The sequence below is a fragment of the Acomys russatus genome, chromosome 24, assembly GCF_903995435.1.
Source record: "Acomys russatus chromosome 24, mAcoRus1.1, whole genome shotgun sequence".
NCBI lineage: Eukaryota > Metazoa > Chordata > Mammalia > Rodentia > Muridae > Acomys > Acomys russatus.
In genome coordinates this window covers 49,947,253-49,968,914 of record NC_067160.1, presented here as the reverse complement: position 1 = coordinate 49,968,914, position 21,662 = coordinate 49,947,253, and the positions used below count along the sequence as shown (strand labels likewise).

The following is a 21,662-nucleotide window of genomic DNA, read 5'->3' as shown; positions in this document are numbered from 1 at the left end:
CACAGGATGGCTGCCGCCAGCTGAGGTGGCAAAGGGGCACGGGCTGGGAGACAGCAAGAACAGCCCACAGAACTCCTGCAGGGCAAGTGAGAGCAGCCAGACTAGACCCAGCTGACTACAGCAAGGTAGAGAAGGATGTTCCAGCGCCCATTCAGACGCTCACAACTGCCTGTAATTCTAGCTTCAGGGATCCAATTCCGCGAGCCTCCATGGTCTCCCACATACATGTGCAAGTGTGTCCATGTGCATGTGCGTGTGTGTATGTGTGCACGCGCACACATTCTCTAATTAGGGAAAAGCCCCAGAGGAACACAAACTAAAACCACAAAGACACCACTTCATACGCAATAGGATGGCCAGAATTAGAACAACAACCAAATCAGATTTTACCAAGTGTGTCTGGGGCAGGGGAAGCGGGGACACATTGCGGAAACCTTCACACATTGCTGGTGAGAAGGCAAATGGTACAGCTTCTTCAGAACACAATTTGGCAGCTTCCTGATTGGTTAAAGCAACCCACTGATCTGATTCCCAGGCATCTGCTACAAAGGATGAAAACATTCGCACAGACACACAGAGGAAGCCTATCTATCACAGCATCACTCCTGACAGCAAGAGCTGGAACCAAGCCACATGTCTATCATCCAGTGAACGCCAAAGCAGTGTGACCTAGCCACACAGTGTGCTGCTCCTCAGCTATGAGAGGAAATGAGATGCTAGCACAAACCGCAGCATGATCAAACCTCAAAAACATCATGCTAGTGGAAGAAGTCACAAGCAAAAGAATGTACAGTGTGATTCCATTTTAGGAAATTCCCAGAAATGGCAAGTTTATAGGGGAAAAAGTGCCCATGGCAAGACACTGCACACAGACACAGAGTGCTACTGAGGTGAAGAGTGTTCTAAATCTGGATGGTGACACGGATACCCCAGGAATGTGGGACCTGGGACTGTTAAGCTGCAAGACGATACGTGAAGCACGCGGAGCAGCACAGAGAACCTCACCTGGCTGGCCTGCCATGCAAGTGACAAGCTGAGAAGGGAAATGTTGGGACCAGAACCAAGGAAAGGCCCTCCCAGGCAAGGGCTAGGCAGGGCCTTTCAGTAGAACCGCGAGATGGGCGCAGGAGCTCCAGAATAGGGGACCCAAAACAGATGTAAACGAGACCTAGTTCAAGAGCTCAGCCACAGCAGTTTGGACCCAGGACTCTTAGGTGGCCTCCCACCAGCCCAGCCAGTCTGCTCCAAGTGTGAACTTTGACTCTATCTGCATGAGCCTGGTGCTCTGTGGGTCTCCTCAGGGAGACCACACCTGGACCCCAACCTTCTGAGTACAGCCCAAACCAGAGGCACTCTCTGAAATTGCCCTGGTAGCTCCATGTTTCTTCCAAAGGATGCTGCCATGGCCAGGGATATGGCTCAATGGACGAAGGCATTTGCTAACAAGTCTGAGGACCTGAGTTCAATCCCTGGGACCCACACTGGAGAGACAGAGACAGAGAGACAGAGAGACAGAGAGAGAGAGACAGAGAGAGAGAGAGAGAGAGAGAGAGAGAGAGACAGAGAGAGAGAGAGAAGAGAGAGAAGAGTGATTCCCTTCAAGTTATCATCTGCTCTCCACATGCATGCCATGGCACATACTTGTGTACACACACGCATGCGCACGCACACACACACACATGCATATACAAGCATGCACAATAAAAGGAGGGATATGCTGGCAACCCCATTTGGAGAAGATGGGACTCTCTTACCAATGGCCACATCTATCCTGAGGGAGATACTGGCTAAGCATCACATATTTCGCCCATGTCCTTGCCACAAGAGCCCAGGAGGTCCAAGCCACTTGGATCACACAGTAGGAACTACTTGGGTTCCTGTGAAACTGAGACCCCATGCACTCAAATCCTGGACAATCTGCCAGGGCCTGGGCTTATACACATCCCTGAGATTGCCTCCCAGCAGAGCACAGGAAGGGCGTGTGAAACACTTGTGCAGGCCAGGGCAGCTCACGGTCAATGTTGCTACTGTAGCAGTAACTTCATCCTTCTCTTACAAGCTTCTATTTACATGCTCCTATTCTCTTTTCCTAAGCAATCAATTAGCTTTGTTTGTTTGTTTGTTAGGAGAAGGTTTCTCTTTGTAGCCCTGGCTGGCCTGAAACTCCCTCTGTAGACCAGGCTGGCCTAGAATCCAAGAGATCCACCTGTCTCTGCCTCCTGAGTGCTGGGATTAAAGGCCCACTCCACCACCGCAGCAACCACCACCGCCTCGGCAAACAATTAGTTTTAAACATTTATAAAAAAGGGCTCTGTGGGACTGGAAAGATGGGTCAGGGGTTAAGAGCACTCTCTGCTCTTCCAAAGGACCCGAGTTCAGCTCCCAGCAACGACACAGTAGCTCATACCTATCTGTAACTCCAATCCCAAGGGATCTGACACCTTCACAATAATACACATAAAATGAAAGTAAGTACATTATTTTTTAAAGGGGGGGCGGTCACTGTGCTTTGTGAGATCATGGGCTTCCATTGCTGGGAAGGAGGTTGCCAGCAATAGACTTCAGAGAGCCAAGCATAGTGGTCAAAGAGCAGGGCCATCCCATCTAAGAGGCTGGACCTGTCCTTCCCCTTGCCCTGGCCCCAGTCTACCTGGAGAGGACACCCTCACTTGTCCTGTAAGCACCATGTTTTCCATGGAAGGCAGAAGCTAGAAAAACAGCCTAACCCTTGTCTCTGTTCTGACTCCTGCATGGCTCGCCATGACAGAAGCAGTCTTGCTTAGGGGCAGCTTAGGGACAGACTCAAACAACACATGAGTCTATGTGCAGAGAGTGGCAGGACCAAGCGGGACAGAGTAACAGAATACTTGTCCAGGCTGGGTGCTGAGGCTGCTAACTCTTGCTCCTGTGTCAAAAGGCCATGGGCTGGGACCTGGCAGGAAATAGTGCTCAGACAGGCTAAGCACACAGAAAGACATTGTAGGCTACAGGGAGCAGTGCAGGGAGCAGTGTGTGTTTGGGAACAGGGTTACAAGTTTCCCTGGAGGCACTGGGAATCTCTGTAATTCAAGGATTTTAGACAGGTGATAGTATATTCCATTTCTATTTTATTTCACGTGTGTGTGCACGCATGCCCTGTGTATACTCGGGTACCCCCAGAGGCTAGAAGAGAGCACTGAATCCTAGAGCTAGCATTACAGGTAGTTGTGAGCCAACAAACTTGAGGGGTGGGGCCTGAATTCAGGTTCTCCTGAAGAGCAGTGAGTCCTACTCAACTCTAAGCCTTGTCCCCAGCTCAGTGCACACAGATTCTGAAGGAGTGAGCGGCACAGGTCCAGCTTTCCTGCAGCACGAAGTAACTAGGGCATCAAAAGGGTCATTATGGGCCCACTGAGAGGAGCCATAGTGTGGGTATGAGGCATGGGCAGGGGTCTGCCAAGTCAGGAGACGGAAGGCGGGGACCTGGAGCACATGAGAGCACACAGGAAACATGGGGTGCTAGGGGCCTACAGCACAGGCAGCAGAGGCCCCTTCTCATTTCCTCGGCTCTGTCTTCTGATCCTCACTGGGGAGAGTGGAGAAGACAGGGAGTAAGATGAGGAGGAGCCTGTGTGGCCATAGCAGCACTGTCTGCCTCTGCTCTTCCCTTGTCTGGACAGAGGTTAAGTGTTCCCCAGCCCTAGTTCTGTGCAGAGGATTCCAGTCCTGGCCCTCAGTGCCTCTGCCACAATCTGCTATGCATAGGCTTTGTCCCAGCCTCAGGAGACAAGGCTCGTTCATGCAGTCTGTAAAACCCATCTGTGGTGGTCTGAATGAAAATGGCCCCCACAGGCTCATAGAGAGGGGTGCTATTAGGAGGTGTGGCTTTGTTGGAGTAGGTGTGGCCTTGTTGGAGTAGGTGTGGCCTTGTTGGAGGAAGTGTGTCTCCGGGCTTTGAGGTTTCAGATGGTCAAGCCAGGCCCAGTGTCTCTCTCTTCTTGCTGCCTTCTGATCTGGATGTAGAATCTCTGCTCCCTCCCCAGCACCATGTCTTCTGGCATGCCCCCATGCTCCCACCATGATGATAAAGGACAAAACCTCTAAACTGTAAGCCAGCCCCAATTAAGTGTTTTCCTTCTAAGAGTTGCTGTGGTCATGGTGTCTCTTCCTAGCAATAGCAATCCTCCTAAGACATCATTTTGCAGATATAAAAACAGTGACTCGGGGAGATAAATTAAACTATTATGTGTAGGTCCATCTTTTCATGTCTGCACTCTCTGTCCCATGGGGAAGATGGCATCAGCTTTTCAGGTTTGGTCATATCAGCCTGCACATACAAAGCCCCCTTCTCCCCACCCCCTCTGCCTCTCAACTCTCCTCTGCCCCTCCGCTTGCATGTACACTCAAACACGCTCTCGCTGCTAACCCTCCTGGAAACCCAAACAGAGCCAGAGCAAAAGCAGTTCTCATGATGTAATTCCTTAAGAGCGTGGCAGCTGCTATCAGAACCGCAGACCGACCCCACATCTTTCTCTGCTCACTACAAGAGTCTGGTCGTGGGGGAGTGGGGGGGGGGAGGCGCTCCCAGAGCAAGGAGAAGCCCAGATGCAACCCTGGGCTCCTTCCAGGCAAAGTGTTCCTCAACAACTGCAGCTCAGGAAACCACAGGACGGTGTGAGACAGACGAGCCAATGCAGACCCTGTGGAGAAGGCAGAATAATCACTTTTTCCTAAGCCAGTGGAGGCTGTTTCAAAGAAAATGCACACGCCCAGGCATGTCCAGTTACAAGAGCATGGTTTCTTCCAAATGTTGCAAACAAGTACGGAAATGGATCCCAAACAGGGTAGGGGAAAGAGCCACATCCGGGGTGAAGTGGAATGTACTGTCTCAGGCACTGCACGGGGAGCACTGGTCTTTGAGGCACACACAGAAGCTGTGCGGAAGACTGATGGGGAGGAGCTGAGCCTGCTCTGCTTCTACCCCCTGTACCACTACTGTCCATTTTAAGTGTCACAAGCATGGGCCCTCCTGAACCAGGGCCACAGTGAGTCAGACCTGCTGTGGCCAGAGACAGAGGAAGCCCCAGGATGCTCGTAGGCTTTAAAGAGAGCTTTGGAAAACAGAAGTGAGAGTGAGGAGATAAATGAAATCGGACTGGGACAACCTAGACACCCGCAAAAGCCCTGGTTCCCTTCTGGGTTGTTAAGGATGTGGTTATCTAGATCAGGAATCTGATGCTGTGGTCCCCTCTCCAACTCTACAGAGCCCTCACTTAATCACGTGCTTGATCCTAATGATTCAAACAACATCTGACTCGGGACTAAACAAGCAACGTTACCTAAAGGCGAGGGGTTGCAGTCTCCACCCAGCAAGTGCAGAGAAGCCTCTATGCATCTCTTTATCTATGCATCTGTGTAGCCAAGTTTCCTCCCAACACCCAAAGCCCCCTAAGCAGCCCCCCACTGTGTCCCTGCCTCCAAACAGTGACCCTTGCCAATGTAGATTCTGAACCTACAAGGCATACAGTAAAGGGGTGCATTTCCCCACACACAAAGCCTAGGAGAAAGCCCTTTAACCAGAGAGCCCTAGACTGGGGTGCCTGGTAATGACCCAGCTCATATGGAGGCTTTCGTTCTCACCTGCCACTCCTCCTCCCGAGACCAAGTTCCTCCTCTAGAAACCACGAGGCCAGGGTAGAATGGTGGATCTGGAAACCCATGTCCTTAACAATCATGAGCACTGTCCTTGGGCCTCACCCTCATAACAAGTAGCAGGCACCCCACCTGAGGAGGGGGGAAGCCATGCGTAGGGGACAAGGCAAGCAGGCAGGCTGGCACAGACAAAGGGAAGACTACCTGAGCAGAGGCACTAAAGGGTGTCTGTCACCTGTGAATAGAGCTGGAACAGGTGACTCAACTGGCTCTCCGGCTCTTGCAACCCCATTCCACATTCTACAGGGCACTGCAGGAGTGAGAGATGTGTAAAGGTACACATGTGTGTGAGGACAGGTGACATTTTCAAAACATACTCCATAAACTGGTTTTGCTTTCCAACGCCTGAAGTGCACCACTACATTGGCTTTCTCCTCCCCAAACCTTGCTGAAAGAAACAAGCCAACCTAAACTCATTTCCCTTCCACCACCAACAAACAGACATAAACACAACAGCACAAACCAGAAAAGACCTGGATGGGAAGGTTTAAAGAAATGTGCAGAAGGGGCTGGAGAGATGGCTCAGAGGTTAAGAGCACTTCCAAAGGTGCTGAGTTCAATTCCCAGAAACCACATTGTGCCTCACAACTATCTATAATGAGATCTGGTGCCCTCTTCTGGCATGCAGGTGTTACATGCAGGCAGAACACTGTGTACTAAATAAATAAATCTTAAAAAAGAAAGAAAGGTACATAAGTCATTTGAAAAAACTATAAACTCTTATTAAAAGGCTTTTAAGGGCAAAAGATGGTTCAGGAGCCATCAATCCTAACAACCTGAGTTTGGTCCCTGTGCCCAACATGGTGGAAGACCTCTGTAAACTGTCCTCTGATCTCTACACATATACATACTCATACACAGACAAAATAAATTAAGTGTAATTTTTTAAAGAGTTCTAGGAGCTGGAGATGGCTCAGTGGTTACAAGCACTCGCTGCCCTTGCAGAGGACCCAGGTTCCTCTCCCAGCACTGACATGGTGGCCTACACAATCTAACTCCAATCCCAAAGGATCTGACACCATCTTCTGGCCTCCATAAGCAGTGTATACACTCAGTACACATTCACGCAGGTAAAATACCTGTATACATAAAATAAAAATTAAATCTTCTTCTTAAAAATATTTAAAGACATGTCACTCCCATGGAGACAATACCATAAAGTCATCAATTCTCCCCAATTAATCTAAAAATAAAACAAATGCAAGAACATTCCTTTTGGAACTCAACAAACTAATTCAAATTTTTTTCTGAAATAATCATTTAAAGTAGCTTAAAAAGTCTCACGGGGGAAAAAGTAAAATAAGCAGGACACTGTTCTGTCAGGAAGTCACAGCCAAGAGCAGGCCCCAGAACAGATGAGTGGATCAGCAAGGAGGAAGTTGGGGCAGAGTGGGCTGGTTGTGGCTAAGAATTACTATGCAATCAACGACAGTTCCTATAGCAAGGGAAGACACATCGCTTTAAAATGTCAACGAAACAATTTACTATTCACTTGGGGAGGCAGGAACTCCCTAAAACCTTTATCTAATATTTATAAGAATAGTGTTCGCTGAGCATAGGGGTGCACATCTTTAATTCTAGTACTTGGGAGGCAGAGGGAAATGTCTGTGAGTGTAAAGCCAGCCTGCTATAGAGTGAGTTTCCAGAACAGCCAAAGCTACAGAGTCAGGCCCTGTCTCAAAAACCAACAACAACAAAAAAAAAAGAATAAATGTTTGGTGGATGAAATATTTAAACAGACAAAAGAAACATTAAAACATTAGCAGAAAAACAGATTCATATGTTTGAAATTTTGGAAGGAAAAAGTCCTCCCTATGGGCCATACAAACACCAGGAAGCCAAGAGAACTAGTAGCCAACATGTGTGTGTGTGTGTGTGTGTGTGTGTGTGTGTGTGTCTGTCTGTCTGTCTGTGTGTCTGTGTGTGTGTGCCTGTGTGTATCTGTATGTGCCTCTGTGTGTTTCTGTGTATGTGTCTGTGTGTGTGTATCTTTGTGTATATGTCTGTGTGTGTGCCTATGTGTGCATATCTCTATGTGTGTGCGCCTGTGTATGTGTGTGTGTATGCCTCTATGTGTGTGCCTCTGTGTGTGTGTCTGTGTGTGTGCCTTTGTGTGTGTGTCTGTGTGTTTGTATGCCTGTGTGTGTGTGTCTGTGTGTGTGCCTCTGTGTATGTACCTCTGTGTGTGTGCCTGTGTATGTATGTGTATGTGTGTGTCTGTGTGTGTGTCTGTGCACATGAGCCTGTGCTCTGTCTAGCTTCCTGTGGTTCTGGGGATGGAATGCAGGGCCTGGTACATACTAGGCAAATGGTCTGTTACTGAGCCACTGTGGTCTGATTTAAGTAAGTTAACGAGTTTAACTGCAGCATAGAAAGGACCATGGAAAGGATGAAAGACAGCCAATAAGCCAAGAAAAGCTTTTATGTGCTCACATGGCAGGAGATGAATGAGCATCTCTGGTGTGGAAGGTCTCTGGGGAGCCCTGGCTAGACTCCTAGAGGACATGGCACCTTCTGGCCTGGAAACATGAAGACCCACAGCACCTGAAAGCACAGCATGAGGCACCAGCTGCACTCAGCAAGGCAAGGACATCAGGACAAATGCGCCTACAGATGTGCTTCTGTGCCCAGTTAGGCTGCATCTCTGTGGCAGGTTCTGAGCAGCAGTTGAGATGGTCCAGAGCATCAGAACTTCCATTCAGGGAAAGATGCCCGCAGCACAGGGGCCTGCTCCCATCCACATACTCATCCACCAGCAAATATTTACCCAAAGTCTTGTTTGTATTGGGCACTATCCTGGATTCCAGGGGTGCTGCAGCAAACAAGAAGACAGAACCCCTCAGTAAACAGTCAATAAAGCATTCAGTAAATATACCACTTGTCAGCAACTGACACACGATAAAGAAGAGAACTAGTGAGGCAAAAGAGCAGGGTGTGAGGGAATGGCTCCAACAGGCACACCTCACTAAGAAAGCACCATTCACACACACTTGAGGCTGCTAATGGCACATGTACACACATGATGACAACACACAGAAGCCAGGCAGTGGTGATGCACGCCTTTAATCCCAGCACTGAGGAAGGCAGAGGCAGAGGCAGATGGGTCTCTTTGAGTTCAAGACCAGCCTGGTCTACAGAGTAAGTTCCAGGACAGCCAGGGCTGCACAGAGAAACCCTGTCTCAAAAAAGAAAAAAGAAAGAAACCTCCAGATGCCCTTGAATTTTCTATCTTTCTGTACACTTCAATGTTGCCTAATTTTAAATAGGTATGAAAAACTCTCGAAGCAACACCACACCTGGGGGGGAATAGTTGTACACTTGAAGGGTGGTTCACCAGATTCAAGAGAGCCTCCAGGTGGGAAGGCAGGAGTTCTGAGTGGCAATTTGCCGCCATCTGGTGGCCAGTTGCTTAAATGACTACTGGTAACCCAACAGTACCAAATAAGATTCACCAAGGTGCACAACTGTATAAAGCCATGTCTGCCCTCTGGGTGGCAACAGCAAGGGTCTAGGATGTCAGAGTCAGGGTGGAATTTGTTTAGCTGCTTTGAATTTTAGATCATAGGTGTATAATGATTCATTTTTGGGGGGAGGGGGTGTCAAGACAGGGTTTCTGTGTGACTGCCCTGGACTCGCTTTGTAGACCAGGTTTGCCTCGAACTCAGTGATATATCTGTCTGCCTCTGCCTCTGCCTCCCTGAGTGCTGGGATTACAGGCATGTGTCACCATGCCCAGCAATGGCTGCTGCCACTGCTGCAGCCACCATGGTGGCCTCCTCCTTCTCTTCCTGCTTCTCCTCTTCTTTTTTACAAATTAATTCACTGCAACTGACAATATTTGGCTGTTCACCACAGGCCTGAGGTGGGGTGAAAGGAGGGCTGGCCAGGTCATAAGCAGTGAGTGTGGTAGACTCATGAAGGAGTGGACACAGGTTGCTCAGAGTGTGGGGCTGGTGTCAGTGAACCTGGCTGCACCAATACGTCCCCATCCTCCGGGTCATGAGCTTCTTCACTGAAATAGTACCTCCTGAATAGCCAAGCGGTGACCAAAGCACATTCAGTGGACGACGGAATTAGACTGATCACGCTGACCCACTACCTAGAATGAACCCCCAGGCCCCACCACCACTACCACCTTTCTAAGGCTCTGGTCCGATACAAACTCCCCTCTGTGTGCCTCTGTCCTGCACAGCAGCACCTGCCCTCTGCTGAAAGCTGCTCCTCCCTTCTGAGTCAGCCATGAGCTCTGTCCCATAAGTTATGCTATCCTAGCTCAGTGTAGTCAAGGTGACAAGGCTCAGTATCACAGCATCCATTCAAACTCAATATCCTGGGTTTGAATCCTGGGGCTGCTGCCAAGGATGCTACTACCTCTGGGCTCCAATTTTCCCTCTTTTTGTTGTTTTTCAAGATAGGGTTTCTCTGTGTGTAGCCCTGGCTGTCTTGAACTCCCTATGTATAACAGGCTGGCCTCAAACTTACAGAGATCTGCCTGCCTCTGCCTCCCCAAGTGCTGGGTTTACAGGCGTGCACCACTGTACCAGCTCAATTTTCCCCCTTTAAGGTGGTATCAGACTATATTCTCCTCATGAAGCCATGGTGAGATCAAACAACAGGGACAGCTGGCCACCTAGAGAATGGGGTGCCAGGCCATTACCGAAGAGCCCCTTGTGCATCAACACTACCTCTGTGGGAAGTGCAGGCCAGGGCTTACACAGGGTTACTTCAGCCCCAGTACCAGCCCAGGTGCTCTGAAATGCTTCTGTCTGCACCAGACAGAAGGGCACTATCAGGGGAGATGGAGGCTGACCCACTCATCACACCCCAGACACTTGGTTCTCCAGCCATACAACAAAGGACACCAAAACCCCAGGAGGAGCCAGGTGCTCTGAGAGCCACCAGTGCCCAGTTCAGCTTGAAGCTGCTGCCTGGGTCAGGGAAGGATGGCAGCTACAAGCAGGGTAAGTTCAGTGGGACCCAGGGTGGATGCAGGCACCCAGGAGAAGCCTGGGCCCTCTAGCCAGCACCCCCTTCCCCTGGCTTCCAGCACACACACACACACACACACCTAGCCAGGGGACTCTGGCAGGTGGTCCACAGCAATGGTCTTCCTGAAGATCGTGCCATCCTTACACCCTGCCCACTAGCAGGAGCCAGGGCAGAGGTGCTGCCAGGAAAGGACCCTCGTAGGGGACCTTCTACAGGCATGGCCCCTGAAGACCATTGGACCAAGGAAGGGAGCAGACTGAGCTACCAAACCATGGGGAATCCCAGACCCTGAGGCCATGTTCTATGCTGGAATGGCCTCCCCAGGCACCTCTCCTGGGCCTAACCACTGGCAGTGGATCTACTGTTTATGCAGACCTTGAACAAGTAAAGGATTAGGAGGGCAACTGCTTTTCCCTAAGCAAGCTCCCTCGGAGCAGTGGGTGCTTGCAGGAGGAGTGGACAGAACATACAGGAACTTTACCGAACGTGCTGAAAGCGTTCTGCAACTGAACAGCATGGCTTTTGAGGTTAAAATGTTGTCAGTGGAAGAACTGAAAAGAGTGGAAAATCAGAGGAAGAACTGTCTCAAAACCCAGGGCTGTAACAGAAAGAGATGGAAATAGTGAATTGACATGTGAGCCGCCTGGACGCCTTACTCAGGAGTGGCACGTGGCTGGCGGGGCACCCAGAATGGAAACAAAAGATCAATAGGAGAAAATCTGACCACAATGCATAACAGCACAGCTTGGCTCCTTGGGGGGTGGGGAGGGTTGAACACACAGACAGACAGACAGACAGACAGACAGACAGACACACACACACACACACACACACACACACACACACACACACACACACACACACACACACACACACACACACCAGCACACAGATCCCTAAATCTCAAGAAAATGAGAGTCTTATCTTGATGGGACAGGAAGAGGGTTTTGCTTTCCTGGGTGTTGTATCTGCAGACTGCAAGGAGAGGCCACACACAGCCAGCACTCTCCCAGCTGCTCTTACAGAAGAAAGTCGTTTTAGCACAGGAAAGGGACATCAGGAGCCTGGGGTACCTGATGCCAATGGCAAAGTATGGCTGGGACAGATGGGAAGAATACCAGAAGCAGAGAGGAGCTAGCGCCTGCAGGCAGCTGGTGGTGCCTAGTGCAGCCCTGAGTTGGAAGCTGTCTAAGAGACAACAGGCTGAAGAGAAAGGTTGTAACACACCCCTGTAAGGAGTAAGGACTAAAAAAAAAAAAAATGTACATGTATTTATTACTATGTACTCCATGCTCTGCCTGCATGTTTACCTGCAGGCCAGAAGAGAACAGCAGATCACATTATAGATGGTTGTGAGCCACCATGTGGTTTCTGGGAATTGAACTCAGGACCTCTGGAAGTGTAGTCAGCGCTCTTAACCTTTAAGCCATCTTTCCAGCCTAAGTAAGGATTTTAAAGGAAGGGTGAGGGAGTTAGGAAATGGGTGTTCCATATCTAGCACCCTCAACATGGCAAGGGAAACACCAAGACAAAGTTATCAATGTTATGAAAAGGAAGATAAAGGCTCAGTTATGGCTGTGGGGGATAGAAGGTGTATTGCTCAAGCCTGGGTTTGGCACATGGAATAGGTATCGCCTATGCAGCAGTGGCTGGAATTATGAGTTAATCTACCACAAAGAGAAGTAGAAAGATGAGGCTGGCCATGGCTGAAAGGGAGAGTATGACTACATATTTCATACCCCACGTGGGTCTTTGAAGTCATTTTGTTTATCAGTTCTATTGGGTTTGCCTCTGTTTTCTCAATTAAAACAGGAAATCTATTTTTATTAAGAAAATTTATAATCAAGGAATGTTCTAGATAAGTAACTACACCTTTCTGTCATAGTGTTTATAATAAACATAAAAAGAGGACCGAGACAATCACCAGTCCTGTGTCATGGGGCCCAGACAGAGAACTAGCCTGAAATGACCACCAGTCCAGCATAGTGCAGGCCCAGGTGGGCAGACTACACCCAAGATGACCACACTGCATGGGTGAGGTACAGCACTCCTGCGACCATTCCTGAGACAACTCTAGACACCCAGAGACCCAGGCACCACTAAGATGAGCAGGTAAGTGGTGGAGAAATGGAAGAGAAAGAGAAGAAGGCGGATGTGTGCACGATGAAGAGAGGCGGAACTGGTAATAAGGAACAGCCTGATGTGAGTAACTGGTGATGCCACCTATGACTCTGAGGTCCTGGACTACGCTGTCACTGAGGGCCATGTCTGCCACAGCAGGGGCCTGTTACTACCAAAGGCCAGGCGGATGCCCCTGGTGTGGGCTGCCTCCTAGGACCATGTCTGAGGGCTGTGCAGAGCTGGCCCCACCAATCGCCTGGGCATCATGGGAGAGCTGGCCCTGAAGGCGTGAGAGCAGGAAAGTTGACCCCACCCATAGTGAGCTGGGGAGCAGGGGCACACATTGCCCAGGAAGGCTGCAGGTGAGCTGGACCCTGTACCTCACCTGGGCAGCACAGTAGAGCTGGTCCTGGTTGCTCAGTTGCAGGTGCGCCTGCCCTGACGGCATGAGATCAGGAGAGCTGGCTCTGCCCCTTGCTGGCTGCAGCACTGAATGAGCTGGACAGAGCAGGGCTGGAGGGCTCACCTTGGGAATGTGGGTCAGGAGAGTTGGCAGGCTGACCAGCTCAGACACCTCTCAGGCCCAGATCCAGACCCAGAGCTTTGAATTGGCCCACCCCAACATCTACCCCACCAATAAACTGCTGGAGCATGTGAAGGAGCTGGCAGTCCTGCAGATCCAAAACTATAGGATCTCCATGACACAGGACAGCAGGGTGTCTAAGAGGCACGCCAGTGAGGTTCCAATATTGATAGTGCAGCAGAAACCAGAGGCCTCAAACCAGACCAAAGACTCATTTCAATGTGGATTTGCAAGCAAAGAAGTGAGGACAAAAGGGAATACTGTGGGACACAGTGTGACACACTACAGCTTCCACAATGACATTTCTTTTTTCTTTTGGCGGGGAGGTTGCAAGGATGGCGGGCTATGTGGTAGGGAAATGAGTGTAGTGCATGATGTGAAATTTACAAAGAACCAAGAAAAGGTTAAAAAAAAAAAACAAAGCAGGTGGTGAAATAATGGTTGGATCATACTGTTCCCACATGGCCCCTCCCATGTCTAGGCATCCCATTGCTCCTGAGTCTGCTGTCCTTTGGGCCTCAGATGTGGAAACATACAGTAAGTTTGCTCAGAAAAGGGCTGTGGGTAGTACATGGCTTGGGGTGATGCCTGAGTGACCCTCTTCTGAGTATCTCGGAAGGGTAGCCAAGGACGCAGCAAAACTGTGACCCAATCCAGCTAGGAGAATGACACACAGTCCATGACTGTAGGGAAGTCTGAATTCAGTGTCAGCCTGGAGATGGACACGCGGTAGAGACATTTGCAGGAGGGCTGCCAAAGGAAGAAGTGACATTTCAAATAAGGCACCACACCAAGAATAAATGAGGGCGGTGTTGAGGAAGAAAGACAGCCCTCTCTGCCAAGGCCTCACCATGCACTGACTTTGCTCACAGCTGGGTGTGTTTAACCCTGCTCACAATAAGCTGTCTCTTCAAGGTGGACCTATGTGAGATAAGCTAACAGCCTGTGACCTTACTAAGGATGTAAATCAGCCCAAATGCCCTAGAGTTAGCAAGCCTGGAAAACCCCTTCCAGCAAGCAGACAAATGGGGTGGCTACAGGGCCTCTCAAGAGACCAGTGCTAGTGAAACATGGCAGCAGACAGCAGAGAGGAGCCCATGTTCAGAGCCAGGCTGACTTTGGCTAAACCCACTATGCCACTTGCTTGCTATGTGCTTTCTAAGAAACCCTCAACTGAGTCTACTTCCCTTTATGCCCCACATGGTAAACCAACAGATCTTTCCAGCACCATCCTTGGGGAACCCAGCCCACATAGGTGGGTGCACTTCAGGGAACCTGTTTAAGTGCAGTATCAGTTCTCCACAGCAGAGCTGGCCTCATAGCTTCTTCACCCTATGCTCTTCAGGAGCAAGGCTGAGATGAAGCCACTAGGGGACCATGGAAATGCTATCCTGTCATGGCCTTTAATGTTTTGGTGGCTGTTCCTATCTAAATAGAATCTTGACACTTCTCCAGGTAAATACTCTGCCTCTTCTCCCACTCTTCCCTTACCTGGAGGCCATGATCACAATGGGGTGGAAGCTGGGAGCCGGAACAGAGCCTGTGTTGGTTTCAGTGCAGGAACATTTATTAAGCAGCTACTATGTGAGAGACACTGGGCAAGACACAGGCCTGCCTTCAAGGGTCTGAAGGTCTAGCCAAGGAGTTAAGGCAGGGTAGCCTGAAAGATATAGATGCAGAGCATGGCATGATGTGGAGTGTAGCCAAGACCATGAGACTAGGCCATGAGTCCATGGAGTAGGACGGACAGAATCTCAGGCACAATGTGACCGACGGTGGAAAGAGTGGGGAGAAATGACCAGCACACTACAGTCCATCTGCTTATCCTCAGTTCCCTCTACCCCATCACACTAGAGCCTCCTGGAACTCACAGTGATCTGAGCTGGCCCTCTCCAGCCAACAGTCTATGGGGCAGCTCAAGGTGAAGAACGGAGCTGACTGGAACAAGAACTGGTCTGAGGCAAGTGCACACATCCGACTGGAGAGGGGAGACAGTGTCCAAGCTGACAGCAACAGGAACAAAAGAATGACCACAAGTGTGCAGCAGGGGGAGCAGAGATGGATGGGGAACCCTTCAACATGAGAACCAGAGGAAACCCCACAGCTTCCTCTGGGAAGGAGGGCCTATGCCAACCAGCACTCTGTCACCATAAGACAACACCTGAGGTGAAAGATTTACAAAGAGAACAGGTTGCAGTCCAAATCAAGTGAGGGCAGAGTGCCACCGAGGGACCATCAAAGTAGGGCAAACTGCTCTCCTCAGCCAGAAATCAAAGCCTCAGAGAATGCAAAACCTAGGGCCCATAATCCCCACCTAGGGCTGTCCTGCAATGACCTAAGGACCTCCTGCTATGCCCCTGCCTCCAATAGTTCCACCACCACCTCCCACCATCATCCTGAGCATCAAGCCTTTTAACCTTTGTAGGACCCTCATGCATAGCAAACCTCCAGCCCCATTGTGCACATGCTGATCAAGGATGCCTGGTGCTCCCTCGGCCTACCAGGGCCATTTGGGAGGTGGTAGACAAGAGCCACCCTGTTAAGGGAGCTCACTAGGCATGTGGGCTATCTAGGAGGTGATCTGGTATTTGAAAGGCCTTGTACCACGATGCACCCCCAAACTGCTTCCAGCCTCTGACATGCTGTCAGGAGCCATTGATTTGGGGAAGTCCAGTAGGCATGAGAGATCTCTGGAGGTGATCCGGTATTTGCAAGGTCTGTATTGTGACGTACCCCAGAATTGCTTCCAACCTCTGAACTACCTGTCAATTGTGCTTTGCTGCATTTCTCTAAAAATCTGGCATTAGAGCCAGGCATGGTGGTACATGCCTATAATCCCAGCACCCAGAGAGGCAGAGGCAGGTGAATCACTGTGAGTCTAATGTCAGCTTGGTCTACAAAGCAAGTCCAGAACAGCCAGGACTACATTCATGGCCAGCCCAGTCTACAAAGCCAGTCCAGGACAGCCAAGATTACACAGAGAAACCCTGTCTCAAGTAACCAAAAAGAAAAAACATCTGGCATTGATGTGAACTGTTACTTTCTGGGTACTGACCAGCTCTAATTGAGCAAACTTCCTATACGATTTTGTTGAAGACACGCTGTTTGTTATTCAGATGAATTAATCCCTGATTATGGAATCCTGATCAAATAGTTTTAAAAGTTAAAGTTAGTTTATGGCTGTAATAAATACCTTTGTGGACCTCTAGCTGCCTCACTAAGGATAGCCTTATAGCAGATTTGTGGCTTCAGATAAGCCTCCACTCCAGATGACACCACGAATCCTGGTGTTTCACCATAAATATAGGTAAAATTTGTTTAAACTTCACATGAACCTAAGTTGGAATGAAGCTACCTAGAGATGTTTGAATTTACTATCTTTCTTAGAATGGAAGACAGATGAAATTATTGTCCTGAACTCATTATGAACTAAGAGCTAGCTGGATAATGTGTAGTTAGGTCAGTCCTAATTGATAAGTCACATATTCTTGTAACTTTCAGGCCTTGTCACTCTGAACTCACTGTGAACTTATGTAATGGATAATTAGATAAGAAATGTTTAGATTTAAAACATGTAGCCTGTTGCATTTTAGAATTCATCTGTTTTCCTGATTAATTGTCTTTTTTCGACTCTGAGGTAGTACCCTTTTCTCAGAAGTGTAAGTATGGTCATCTACAATAAACGGCGCTGAAACTGGGAAGCTTAACTTCAAGTAAAGTTAAGATGCCTGACTTCATCCTCTCTCTCTCTCTCTCTCTCTCTCTCTCTCTCTCTCTCTCTCTCTCTCTCTCTCTCTCTCTCTCTCTCTCTCCCTGTTTGCTTGCTTGCTTTTCAAGACAGGGTCTCTGTGAGCCTTGGCTGTCCTAGATTTGCTTTGTAGACCAAGCTGGCCTCAAACTCACAGCGATCCACCTGCCTCTGCCTCCAGAGTGCTGGGATTAAAGGTGTGTGCCACCACACCCGGCTGAGCCTTTTCTCTTGAATGCATGTGTATGAGTAGTTTATTTCCTATCTCTCTCTTATTTCTTATTTCTCTGTAGATTCACAAATAAGTTAGCAGGCTCAGGGCTTTATCATCAGCCTTTTAGGACTAATAAGCTTAAATTCACATTGGCTTACTGGAGATCTCCGCAAGGAGATCCACTGTAGATCCACTGCCAGTGGTTAGGCCCAGGAGAGGTGCCTGGGGAGGCCATTCCAGCATAGAACATGGCCTCAGGGTCTGGGATTCCCCATGGTTTGGTAGCTCAGTCTGCAGATCAAAGAGCCTCCTTTTATGACCCCCATGCAGTCTCTAGCCAGAAGCTGCTTTTACAGCCTCAGCCATAGGAAACTTGTGGTCAGTTTAAGTTCTCCTCCTCAGCTGCAGTACAGCCAGTGACTAGAGAAGAAACCTTGGGCTCCCTTTTCTTCTTTCTCCTTTCAGTCCTGATCAGGTGCCTGAGCCATCAGCTCTGGCCACCCAAGAGATAAAGCAAACTGGCAGAGCATCTGCATCCAGCCCCAGAGACCCTACCCTGGACCTCCTCAGAGCAGCAGCTGGGCATTAACAGGTGGTCTCACTAACTACAGCCCTGCTGGTTCACCCACACCGGGGAGCACCTGCTGGAGATGAGGTAATGAACAGCAGTGGGGCTTCATGACCCCTGACCAACGGGCCACAACACCCCATCCAATCCCCTTGCAGAGCACTGCTGTGAAAGCCAGTGTCCCACAGGGTTATGACTTGCTTTTCTAATCCCATTCAACTCAGAACAAACCAAGCGTAATGCTGAGGTCTATTTTCAAACTATTCTTTGAAATGTCATATGCGTTATCCATGGATCGATATCTGATATTATGTTAGCATATCAGACAGCAGCTCCTGTCCTAAACTCACAGATGCTGATCCTTGATGGCTGCTGTTCTCTTTCCCACCTCACCCAGGATGCAGGGTTGGCAAGGAGAATCGGCCTCGAAGAAAAACACTGGAAAATACATCTGATGAGTCAACCAGAGTCCAAAGACTCAACTCCACAAGGAAGGAGCTCCAGAGAACAAAGCGGAACAAAGCCAGGGATCTGCAGGGATCAGGGGCAGGGCTGGGAGAACAGGTGACAAGGCGGCCCGTGAGCCATCCCACTACAAATGTGCCGGCAGGCTTAGCCTGTTCTTGTTTACCTCTACCCTCCCTGAGGACTGCTCCAAAGTGCCTGTCGCTGCACAGCCTACACCTCACTCCACCCCTGCTCACTCTAAGTGGGTAGCTGGCTTGTCCTCCTCAGCTCCCCTTCAACCCCGTCCTACCACCCAACTCAGAGTAGGACATATGTCTAAAACCTGTGGCTGCCCTAGGGCCTGGGGCTGTTCTGACCTCTCAGGCAAGCAACCCCTGGGCCACACTCTCCCTTCCACACTTGTGCTTGCTCTCCCGTCTGTGACAGTGGACAGCACGCGGCCTGGGAAGCAGCCTGGTTGTCCACCAGCTACCTCCTCATCCCCTACTCTGCAGAAACTACCACCTGACCACTGAGGTGACCCTGGACCCCAGGTCCTCAGAATATCCTCATGACGAAGGCTAGTGGCATGAGGCCCTTTACCTCAAGTCAGCTCGGCCAGGGCTCATAGCCCCTGGTCTAAACCATTTTCTCCAGCCTCAGCATCCCCCTTCTCTCCCAGGCTCTTGGCCTCTATGGCCTCTGTCGCCTCAGCTCATTGATTGCTATACATATATATAGTGTGTGTATGTGTGTGTGGTTTTTCAAGACAGGGTTTCCCTGTGTAGCCTTGGCTGTCCTGGACTTGCTTTGTAGACTAGGCTGGCCTTGAACTCACTGAGATCCACTCACCTCTGCCTCCTGAGTGCTGGGATTAAAGGTGTGCGCCACCACCACCCGGCTGAGAGCAGTTTTCCTAATGTTTATATAAGCTTGCTCACAGAAATACAATGTGTGCAGAAGGACACACAGTACTGAGGGCAGACCTCAAGGAGTTGTCACGACCAGCACCTGTGTAAGGACCTCCAGCCCCGCCCCCCAAATGCCCCTTGGACCCTTCCTTCCATCATGACCCACCTCTAAGGGGCGCCCAGCTCTGTGGCTCTTGTTAGCATGGATTCGCCTTGGAGTCTGCATGGAATGACTGCTGTGGTTCACCCAGGTTTTCCAGCTGCATTGATGCTCATCGGCGCCTCTGACTCTGGTGCTCCATCAAGGAGTCTCCACTGTTCTATGGGATCCTAATAGCATGTCTGTCCAGCCTATTACTGACTAGCTCTGGCCTTGCTTCCCGTTTAGGCAATTAGAGTGAGTGCTGCTGCCAACACTGTAAAGCAAGGCTTCTGGGACACATCGCCTGCCATTCTGTGTGTCAGTCTTAGAGGTGGCTTGGTACCAAGTCGGGGGTGGAAGTTGTGTCTAGTGTTTCGTGGTGGCTATGCCAGCTTACACTCTGACCAGCGGGGATAGACTTTTACCTGCTCCATGGTCTTACCATCATTTCTCCTTCATATTGGCTATTCTGGTGAAGACGCCTTCACAGGGTACACATGACAGTCTCTTTATAAAGGGGAACAGTCACTGGGTACACATGATCGTCTCTTTATGGAGGGCAACAGTGACCCCTCAAACTTACAGACCTGAGCTGTAGTATTGTTGCCGCTTCTGCTTAAATATCATTTCTTCATAAAACCCTGAGGAGAGGACACTAAAGCACTGTGGGGAAGAACGGACAGATCAACCCAACTGTGAGACAGTACACAAAGGTGAGACATATACGCCCAAAAGCTGGGAGCAGGATGGAGGTGACCCTGTTGTTTGGGGTTTTGTTTTTTTACTTTTTTCATAACTAACATTAAATAAATGAAGATTTTAAAACAGATGTAATTTACAGGGCCCAAACTCCCTCTTTAAAACTCTGCTATTCAGCCTGGTGTTGTGGCACATACCTTTAATGCCAGAACTCAAGAGGCAGAGGCAGGAGAATCTCCGCGGGCTCAAGAGCAGCCTGGTCTACAGAACGAGTTCCAGGACAGCCATGGCTACACAGAGAAACCCTGTCTCAAAAAACAATAAACAAACTGGGCGTGGTGGCACACGCCTTTAATCCCAGCACTTGGGAGGCAGAGGCAGGCGGATCGCTGTGAGTTCGAGGCCAGCCTGGTCTACAAAGTGAGTCCAGGATGGCCAAGGCTACACAGAGAAACCCTGTCTCAAAAAAACAAAAAAAAACAAAAAAACAAAAACAAAAACAACAAACCCTCTGGAAATCAGTGGTTCTCAGCACACTTCGAGAGGGGCTTGGTCATCACCGCTTACTACCTCCAGAGCACTCTCATCACTGTCCTCCAACACCTTCTACCCACACACTAGGTACCACTCACTGGCCTCTCGCCAGCCCTGCAGGCACTGATCCGCCTTCTATGTCTAAGGCTCTGCATCTTCTGGATGCTTCACACAAACAGAATCACCCGACAATGGACCTTCCTTTACTGTGGATGCCTCTCGCTCACGCATCCTGCAGCAGGAAGCAGTGCTAGCATGGCATCTGCTGTATGGAGCTCAAGGGCCCACACCCTGGCATCCTTCCAGCCCTTCATCAGCCAATAGGAATTTTTGGTGCTCTCCATTACCAGGTAAAGGTTTCTGTCCGGGGATATGTCTCTTGGATAAACACCTCAGAGTGGGATGGCTAGGTCACATGCTAACTCAAGATTCAACTGTTTAAACGTCTCTGTGTTTTCCAAAGACTATGCACCAGAACAAAGATGCCCAGCAAACTGCTCCACAGAGTGTGAAGAGGCAGTACCCCAAGGATACACCCAGGGGTACATACTGTACCTGCACAGCACCACACGAGCCAGAGGTACATATCCAGACACAACTAACTGTGATGACTTCATGCTCTATCTTCTTTCAAGAATTATTTCATGTTCTATTTTACAATCACAGTCACAGTTATTTAGAATTGGCTGCGTTCTGGAATGGCTCCACTCTGCTGGCCCTTTCCATTGTCATGTCTGTGCATGTGACTCTGGGGCTGAGTCACCCCCCAATTGCTAAGCATGCCTTCTATCAGATCTTCCCACAGGAACGGTGTTAGCGTCGGTGCAGCAGAAGCTACACATAAAAGGTGGGTGCTGGGCTACCTTAAGCGGGTTCTGTTACAATCAGATGCCAAATGAAACGTGGCTGGGTACTGAGCGACCTGAGCCACTGCTTCTTCCCCACATTGGATGTCCCTGACCCACTGTTGCCAGGCACTTCTACTGAGCATGAACTCTGACAAACACGGTCTCCT

The 21,662-nt window shown here is 49.6% G+C and overlaps 2 protein-coding genes across 10 annotated transcripts in view; one reads left to right on the top strand and one right to left on the bottom strand.

Annotated features, from left to right (window-relative positions):
* The window catches only part of Rpl12 (ribosomal protein L12), a 1,083,577-nt gene that overhangs the window by 372,100 nt on the left and 689,815 nt on the right, over positions 1 to 21,662 (top strand). The gene's annotated exons all lie outside the window — the stretch shown is intronic.
* Positions 1 to 21,662, bottom strand: part of Ralgps1 (Ral GEF with PH domain and SH3 binding motif 1) — a 254,600-nt gene that overhangs the window by 199,693 nt on the left and 33,245 nt on the right. The gene's annotated exons all lie outside the window — the stretch shown is intronic.